The sequence below is a fragment of the Boleophthalmus pectinirostris genome, unplaced genomic scaffold (assembly GCF_026225935.1).
Source record: "Boleophthalmus pectinirostris isolate CB_2022bp ecotype Guang Dong unplaced genomic scaffold, ASM2622593v1 HiC_scaffold_8, whole genome shotgun sequence".
NCBI lineage: Eukaryota > Metazoa > Chordata > Actinopteri > Gobiiformes > Gobiidae > Boleophthalmus > Boleophthalmus pectinirostris.
In genome coordinates, this window is record NW_026571515.1 from 5,426,206 (window position 1) to 5,436,065 (window position 9,860).

The 9,860-nt window shown below is 40.7% G+C and overlaps 1 long non-coding RNA gene across 1 annotated transcript; it reads left to right on the plus strand.

Annotated features, from left to right (window-relative positions):
* Window positions 1–4,606: 4,606 nt before the first annotated feature.
* LOC129412324 (uncharacterized) lies at window positions 4,607–7,461 on the plus strand. The gene is made up of 2 exons (XR_008633661.1): window positions 4,607–6,546; window positions 6,602–7,461. It is a non-coding gene; the product is annotated as an uncharacterized LOC129412324 (long non-coding RNA).
* The last annotated feature ends 2,399 nt before the right edge of the window (window positions 7,462–9,860 follow it).

Here is a 9,860-nt window from a genome sequence, read left to right on the forward strand (position 1 = left end):
AGGACTATAGTCAGGACTAAAACCAGGTCTAAACCGGGTCCAAACTAGGACTAAACCAGGTCTAAACCAGGAAGAAACCAGGTCTAAAACTGTGTCTAAACCAGATTTAAACCAATTCGAAACCAGGTTTAAACAAGGTCTAAATTAGGACTAAATCAGGAATAAACAAGGACTAAAACCAGATCTAAAACAGGACTAAAATCAGGACTAAAACCAGTTTTAAACTAATTCTAAATCAGGTCTAAACCAGGACTAAACCAGGTCTAAACCAGAATTAAAACCAGGACTAAAATCAGATCTAAAACTAGGTCTAAAACAGGTCTAAGCCAGGAAAAAAACAGGTCTAAACCAGGACTAAAATCAGGGCTAAAACCAGGTTTAAACTAATTCTAAATCAGGTCTAAACCAGGACTAAACCAGACCTAAATCAGGACTAAAACCAGGTTTAAACCAGGTCTAAACCAGGACTAAATAAGGTCTAAACCAGGTCTAAAACAGTCTAAACCAAGACTAAACCAGGACTAAACCAGAATTAAAACCAGGACTAAAATCTGATCTAAAACTAGGTCTAAACCAGGTCTAAGCCAGGAAAAAAACAGGACTAAACCAGGATTTAACCAGGGCTAAACCAGGACTAAAATCATAACTAAAACAGATCTAAACCAGGACTAAAATAAGGTCTAAACCAGGTCTAAATCAGGACTAAACCAGGGCTAAACCAGGCCTAAACCAGGTCTAAAATCAGGACTAAAACCAGGTCTATAAAACAGGACTAAAATCAGGACTAAAACAAGAAATAAAACACCACTAAAACCAAAACCAGAATTAAACCAGGAATGAAACAGGCCTAAACTAGATCTAAACCAGGACTAAACCAGAACTAGTACCAGGACTAAAACCAGGTCTAAACCAGAACTAAAACATGCCGCACGCACCTCCTCTCCTACGCCACCAGTCCATGAAAATATTGTCCTGAAAAGAGCTCCACCAAAACTTAATCTTGTGTGTGGGAATATTGAAAAAAAAGCTGAAGTTGGAGTTCAGGGACGTTTTATAAAAAATGGAAATGCCTCCTCACTGACAATTAGACGTCAGTCAGTGTCAGAGTAGCAGCTTTTAACCGAGCTGCTTTACAATATTTCTGTAAGATCTGAACTGGGGCAAGTCAGATTCTGCAGAAATACTTGGGAAAATCTGGCCTTTAACAGCAAAAATATCAATAAATGTAACTTGTGTGCAGGTTTCCCCTCTGAAGCTGAGAGCTGTGGGTCAGACAGAGCCAGCCCCAGACAAGTCCAGCTCTGCATCTCCATGGCAACGCCCACAGGTAACACTCAGGGACATTCTCAGACACACTTCTGTTACACAGTCTATGGTCTGAAATGAAGAAGCTGCGTAGATGAATGAAAAAAACATACAGCATGGTTCAGAAATTCTAGTCTTGTGCATCTATATTGTGTTTGTGTTTATAATTTGGCCATTTTAAATCACAAAATTCATCTAAAATAACAAAAATTAAAGAAACCTGTCCCACTAAGTTCCAAGTTGGTCAATTTCAGGGCCCACGGTGAGTGAAAATCATCACAAACGGCATCACAACAAAGAGCAAAAGTGTGCTTTATTTTTTATTCATACCAAAATGAGAGTAGAAAAATGTTGAAAAGACGCTGTACTTGATTTTTTACGGTCTGAAAAACATGGAGAATAGATTTAATTCATTTTAAACGGACAAAATCCAGGACGAAAACCAGGTCTAAACCAGGACTGAAACAAGAACTAAAACTAAGACTAAACCAGGACTAAACTAGAACTAAACCAGGACTAAACTAGAACTAAACCAGGACTAAAGTCAGGACTAAAACCAGGTCTAAACCGGGTCTAAACTAGGGCTAAACTAGAACTAAACCAGGACTAAAGTCAGGACTAAAACCAGGTCTAAACCAGGACTGAAACAGAACTAAAACTAAACCGACTAAACCAGGACTAAACTAGAACTAAACCAGGACTAAACTAGAAACTAAACTAGGGCTAGGACTAAAGTCAGGACTAAAACCAGGTCTAAACCGGGTCTAAACTAGGGCTAAACTAGAACTAAACCAGGACTAAAGTCAGGACTAAAACCAGGTCTAAACCAGGACTGAAACAAGAACTAAAACTAAGACTAAACCAGGACTAAACTAGAACTAAACCAGGACTAAACTAGAACTAAACCAGGACTAAAGTCAGGACTAAAACCAGGTCTAAACCGGGTCTAAACTAGGGCTAAACTAGAACTAAACCAGGACTAAAGTCAGGACTAAAACCAGGTCTAAACCAGGACTGAAACAAGAACTAAAACTAAGACTAAACCAGGACTAAACTAGAACTAAACCAGGACTAAAGTCAGGACTAAAACCAGGTCTAAACCGGGTCTAAACTAGGGCTAAACTAGAACTAAACCAGGACTAAAGTCAGGACTAAAACCAGGTCTAAACTGGGTCTAAACTAGGGCTAAACTAGGAATAAACCAGGACTAATTTGAATCGTATCAACCAATTAAGAAAATCTCACCGGCGAAGGACGTAAGTACAGACGAGTGGGAATGCATCAGTGGCTTTCTGAAAATAACTTCAGCTGGGTAAATGAGAAGAGGAACCATTTACCGAGTATTTTTTAGACTATAAGTGGCTATAAGTCACACCAGCCAAAAAATGCATAATGAAGAAGAAAAAAAACATATATAAGTCACAATTCTTTTATAAAATCAGAGACCAAGAACCGATATTTCCTGTTGAAAGTTAAGTTCTACAAAAGAAGAGAGAACAACAGACTGTTAACGTCACATATGAACAGTCCTTCAGATAAACTAGAACATAAACAACAGAACAAGTTTAACAAACTCTCCATCTCACTCCAAATCACTAAATCCATTCAGTTCTTCATCCTCGGTGTCACTTCTGAACAACTCAGCTTCGAGGTAAACAGAGCGACGCAAACTCTTCTGTGTCGTCAGACTCAGCATCAGTTCCAGTTAGAATTATTCCGGTCTTTCTGAATCCCGACAGGATGGTTTCGGTGTCGCTGAAGTCCAGGCTTTGTCGATTCATCCAGTGACTTCAGGAAAGTTTTTGTGAAGAATCCCTCAGTCGTCCAAGTAGAATCCAGGACAAGGAGAAAATTCAGTTTGTTGACCGGACAAAAGTTAGTTTGTTTGAAGACGTTTCTCAAGCTCATCCAAGCTGCTTCTTCAGGCAATGAAGAAGGCACAAAGTTGATCGTTTATGATCGTACAAAATAAACAGTAATGAGAAAGAAAAATTTAGGGATTTCTTTCTGCAGGAGACATGCGCAGTAGAGCCAAGTGACAGTGGTGCAGGAGGAACAGGAGCAGCAGATACTCACACACAAGACTAGAACCTCTCCACACTTCACTCAAACATTTTAATATATAAGTCACAGGAAACACCCAAACCATGAAAAAAGTGCCACTTATAGTCCGAAAAATACGGTATATCATGTTAAAGATCAGTGCAGTTAAATGTTGTGTGTGTTTGGCAGGTTTGCCGTTGGACCTGAGGAAGTCTCTCTCCGTGGACATCGTGTGGACCTCTCCTCTCCCGCTCCAGCTCTTCTCCTTCTCAAAACCCAACGGCCCCAGTGACCGAGGGATCAAATAACCCGCCGGCAGGGGGCGGGGCGTCCTCGCGGACTGTGGAGGGGGGGACGAAACAGCACGGACTCTAATGTAACATAGGAGGAGGACTCTGAGGAAAGACGCGCAGACTTTAGGCTCAGTCACTTCGGTAACAGGCAACGTGTCGGATGGGGCACTTTTGCTAAACCCTTTGTGGTCTAATAGGATCTCTGAGCAGAATAGTGAATTAATTGATTAGTTTTGAAAGCCAGGGGAGTCTGGGGGTCCCTCTGTCAAAGCTCAGCCCCACATGTCTGGACTGTGGACAGAAATACTAAAGCCTGAAATCTTTGTGAGCAGTGGCTCTACTCGAAGCTCCTCCTGTGTAACAGCCCCTCCCCCTGTCTGTGAGGGAGCGCCCAGTCACCCTGTGGACGAAGTCGTTTTGACCGCTTGTATCTGTTTGTCTTTTTCGCCATTACCCAAATCTCCTGTGCGTATTTGAAAGTAGATGAGACAACAACAGTTCTGACTCTATGGCTACGTTCAGACTGCAGCCTGAAGTGACCCAAATCTGATTTTTTGGCCCCTGTGTGACCTGTATCTGATCTTTTAATGACAGTCTGAACGACACAGATCCGATTTTTTCAAATGTGACCCAGGACACTTGGATATGTGCTCCTGAAACCGATACATATCTGATCTTTTGAGATGTGACTTCAGTCTGAACGGCCAAGGTGCATTCATCCACCTACACGTTATCAACAAGCCACAAACGTCACTATTCTGCGCTGAAGTAGGAGAAAATTGTTAATGAAGTGAAGCACATCACCACTCACCACTCTTGGCTCCGTCTCCACATCCACACGTTCCTTTCAACAGACACTGTCCCACAAAACACCACGACCAAAAACCTCATCCTTTTCCTTCTCAATCTCCTCTTTAAGTTGTTCATGTTCTGGCTCCGGTACGAGAGGAACTTTAAAATCTCCAGGTGCTCTAATGTAACTTCCGTAAACACAGAGACGCTCGCTGCGGTTGACGTCGTCGTGTCTCCAGTGTCACATGTGGGACATTTTGGGTCGTTTAATGTTCACACTGGAGTCACATATAAGTCACATTTAACTGGAAATGTGAACGACCACACAAAAACATCGGATTTCACAAAAAAAGCCGAATTGAGTGTTAAGTCCTACAGTCTGAACGTAGCCTATGAGTGCGTTTACATGCGCTCAAGTATCACGGTTATGATCGGGTTTCCTCGTTATGTGAGTGTCCATGTAGATGCAGTATCCTGATTTCAGTTTCCAGGATGTGCCAGTATCCCAGTTATGAGAAACCAGGATCCTCTCACAGGGATTTCTCAAAGTATCCAGGATACTGATATCCTGGTTTATAAGCCAGTTTCACTTCGTGGAAACCGTCTGACCTTGCAGCATTAGGATTCGTTCGCTCAATGTAGGCGGGTACTTTTTTAATTTAATCGCTGCTATTTGGTTGTGATGTATGTAATGTGCCACAAACGGGGGATAACTGGTATATTAAGCTTTTCCCAAATCCCGTAGGAAGAAGCACAATAACGTCTTTCCCCTTGATGAAATTCAACAAACATTCTTTTTGTTCCCGATTTAAATCCTCGATTGAATCGTTGCCAACACAGAATGTCTGTCTCTTCGCTGATTGGTCGGTGCTCAAACTCACACTTTCAGGTTTTTTTGTAAACCGTCTAGTGTTTTCTGATTCCTGAACTAGTCGCTGGAGAAAAATGAAGTTGAGCGGAGGCACTAGGTGGCGCCTGCCTGGCCAGGATCCTGAGGCCTGTAGACGCAGTATCTTGATTTTTCACAACCTGTGCTGTACTGAGCATGTGCGAACTCAAGTAACAAAAACAGTAGGAGCTCTTACTTTCCTAAAACGTAATAATATTTTATACTCACTTGATCCATGTTTAGTTTCTTGCCATATCTGTGCCATATTTGTGACGGCAAATATCCCGGATACTCTGATGTGGCGTGTGCAGAGAGATAAGAGTGTCCGGGATTCTCTGAGCGCAGGGAAACACCAGATCCAGGATACGGCCATAACCAAGATAAGGCTCATAACTGAGATATTGATGCGCATGTAAACGCACTCATTTACCTTTCACCCAAACTCTCCCGAACTCCGTCTGGACTCAAACAGGCTCAGATCTAAAGTGATTAATGCAACATGTTTTTCCAACTATCGCTTGTAGTAATGAAACGGTTTGTAGTTTGTGCTTTAGCAGTAAAAAAAACACAAAAAAATACAATCACAACTGAACCTGGGTTACGAGTGCCTTAATGTGGAAGCTCAGAACCTCGGGAATTCACTCTCTGAGCTGCAGCGGCTGCACTGGCACTGATTTACGATTGGTGCAGGAGCTGGAGTTTAGAGAATGAATATTCAGATCAGAAAGAGGCATTTTAAACTAACTGGATTTCAACACAAATGAGAGAGTCGTGTGAGGCTCATTCTGCTTTCTGATAATAACCGTGTCGAGCACCAGGAACTCCAAATTATTCACCGAACTCTGGAAGTTGTGTTGGGCGTCACAATCACCATTTGGGTTTTTATTTTGCACCAGTCTGCCAATTTTAACAACAAATACTACCACGAAGAAGAGCACAGAATAACATCAATAAATAGGAAATCTTATCAATATTTTCAATATTTTTGTAATTAACAATAAATCATCGTCACAATTCTTTTACTGACCACAGTCCGTGTATCGTTCCTTCATTAGTTTTTTCAAAATAAAACCAAAAATAAGAAAACAAACCAAAAAAAAAAATAATAATTTTCTACATTATTTTTCTCCATAACCAAAATGAATAAACAGATAACGGCCGTTTCCCATTTCTGAAACTTAAACTGCGATGCCGGACTTTTGCACCGCATACGGACTAAACCAGGTCTAAACCAGGTCTAAACCAGGTCTAAACCAGGACTAAAACAGGACTAAACCAGGTCTAAACCAGGAATAAATCAGGACTAAACCAGGTCTAAACCAGGAATAAATCAGGACTAAAACGGAACTAAACCAGGTCTAAACCAAGAATAAAACAGGACTAAAACAGGACTAAACCAGGATTAAATAAGAACTAAACTAGGACTGAGTGTCAGGACGGGCCCGGAGCGCCCACGTACAATGTCGGGTGATCAGGACTGAGACTGGAACTAGACTGGGACCAGACCGGGACTGAGACCAGTTTTAGTCCTGGTTCAGTCCAGCATCGCAGTTTAAGTCACGGAAACATAAACACAAAATTGAAAACTGAAAAAACAAATCTTTATCCATTTTTCATTTTGGTTTTAGAGACAAATAATGAAGAAAACAGTTGCTTGTTTTTTCGTTTTCTTATGTTTGGTTTTATTTTGAAAAACGAACGAACAAATGACACATGGACTGACCACATCCGCTCCTTTGGCTGTGACGATTTTATGAAAGTGAAATCATGTACAGTTTCACCGTCCACTGCAACAAAACGAAAACCTTGCCTCTTTATTCAACGAAAACAAAAACACCAAACATGTCAAAGGTTTTATAACGTCATATAATTGAAGTGTAAAGTTCTAGAGGCAACGAACGAAGTGTGAATGATCTGAAGACGTCCGTGACTCTGCCCCCTACTGACGAAATGTGAAATTATGTTTTACGATTTGTATTTTTTACTGTTCTGACCCGGCCGCCGTATGAAGAAGGCTGGTGGTAATTCAATGATTTTATGTTGTCCAATGTGAAACTACCTAAGACGCCATTTTGAGATTCAAACCTGCACTGTAACTGTAACATTCTGCAAGATTAAAACCTTTATTTTGAGATAATACACGCTCCTGTGTCTTCTGTTGGGTTATTCTGTTCTTTGGTTCAAAAGTGTCCCAAAAAATCTGACATCGTTTTATTAGTAATTATCTTAAAAACTACAAAGTCAAGCTCAATGATGATGTCGATGTTGGTCGACCAGATCCTTTAGCCCTGCATAAGAGTCCGTAAATATGAAATCAGCCGTTTACAAGGAATCTCCCCTAAGAGTCATCTCATATTTCTAAAAATTAGTAACAAATGTACCACAGATAATCTCCAGTTGTCTTCCCTTATAACAAGCAATTAGTGTTTAAGTCTAGTAAAGATAATTTAACCTTTCTAGCAGGTGGAAAAATACCTAAGCTCCACCAAAAATGACCTGTGAGAACTTGAAATGAAGGAAGTTAGGAGTAGATAGTACATGTTTTTATTACTTTAAACTAATCAGAATATGCCAAAGTTTCTCTAGTAAAAATCTGATCAACATCTAACTGTGCCACATGGGGAACCGAGGCTCCAAAGAAGAGGCCAAAAAGTTCACATTTGATCTGTGACCATATTTGGGACTCTACACCGTCCACATGAAAGCTCAGAAAAGTGTGAAATTGCTGCTGGAAATAGTCATTCTCTCAAATATTCAGGTTCAACAGTTAGTTCTGGGAACTGAAGAAGCAGCTTGGTTGAGCTGCGAAACGTCTTCAACCAAACTAACTTTTGTCCAGTCGACAAACTGAATTTTCTCCTCGCTTCTGGTTTATATGAAATTCTTGTATAAAACTGGGACACATCTCTGGTTTTGTATAAAATAGGGATGGGCATTCGATAAAATGTTCTTAATCGATCGTCGGGAGAATTAACGATCGATTATCGATTAATCATTAACATTTTTATATTAAAATGATCATCATTATTATTACTATCTGCACTACTAATCTGCAGAAATAAATTAAACTTTACGACATATAAACCATAACCACTCTAGAGCCACATCAGCCTATTTGACATTATAATGTGTTTAATATAGATTTGCACAAGTCTCACAGAAATGAAACTTAAAACCACATGGCTCATTTGCATAAACTAAGCGAAGATAAAACTACAGCTCTTGTGTCGCTGATGTGGCACGACTCAGGTGAATACAGGTTAGTGTGAGCATATTTGTGTTTGTCAAAACCAGGACACCGTACGGGGGGTGGGGCCTCGTCATCGACATTGAGCGACTCTCACCTGGCAAAACTTTTTCATGTTTTTCTGTGTCCTGGTGAACTTTTTCCCACTGGACACTGAAACATATGTGCTGCTTTGTACACTGTGCACATGGCCTCACACTTGTCCCGACCGGAACAGAAAACCTCGGAATTTTTTTGTACAAGTCATCGATAAATACGCATTTGCGCTTCGGCATGTTGCAGACTGACCAAGTGTTTGTGTCTCGCTCCTTCTGAGGGCAGAGAGACACATGTACAGACCTGTTTGTCCCTGGACACGGACGTTTGGTCACCCTACACTACGCACAGCAACCTACATTCAGTTTGTCGATTAAAATGAACTTAATCAATGAAATTCTTAATGATCAATTATCGATTAATCGACTAATCATGTCCATCCCTAATATAACTCCACTGGGACAGGGGACACAGGCTCAAAACTGGGACTGTCCCAGGTAAATAGGGACGTCTGGTCACACTAGACTAGACTGATACACACTTGCAAAAAAAAAAAAGAAGACCTATCAGTTCTACAGTTTTGAACAGGAAATCTACAGAGCCTTTTTATTCTTAGCACATTTCAGATCAATACTGTGCTTTACAATCAACAGAATATCATAACATGTCCTATTTAGGGTCGAACATAGCGTCAGATGAGGAGTTATATAACTTCAGCGCAATGGAAACTCATGGAGCGATAACTGGACAAAGCGCTTCTGCTCGGTCTGTTTGAATAGGCCTGTTTAAATAGGTCTGTTTACTCAGCGTAAACTCTGTTCTCCCAACAACCTCCCATTATGTCCGGTCCTGTCTGTAGTGCAGCTTTGTGCAGAAATTAACTTTGACTATAACCCTGCAGATTGTGCAGAAGTGCACGTTTCTCTTTTGCATTGTCTTGTCTTTTAGACTTAGAGTTAATTTATTTGAACATTTAAAAATATAAAAAAGGTATGAAGGCACAACATGTAGGTTACGTTGAACCTACTGAAACGAATCACCGTATCAGAAACGATTTGCGTCCAGACACGTTGTTTCTGTGTCCGCAATCCTTCCCTAATCACACAGCTTTGAGCACATTTGTTTACGTTTTACAGAAATGAAACTTAAAACGACACGGCTCATTTACATACTCACTGAGCACTCAAAAAAAAAACCAGCTCGCTCCTTGTGCGCTGATACGGTTCAGTTTCGGTTGGACTAAAGGACACGACTC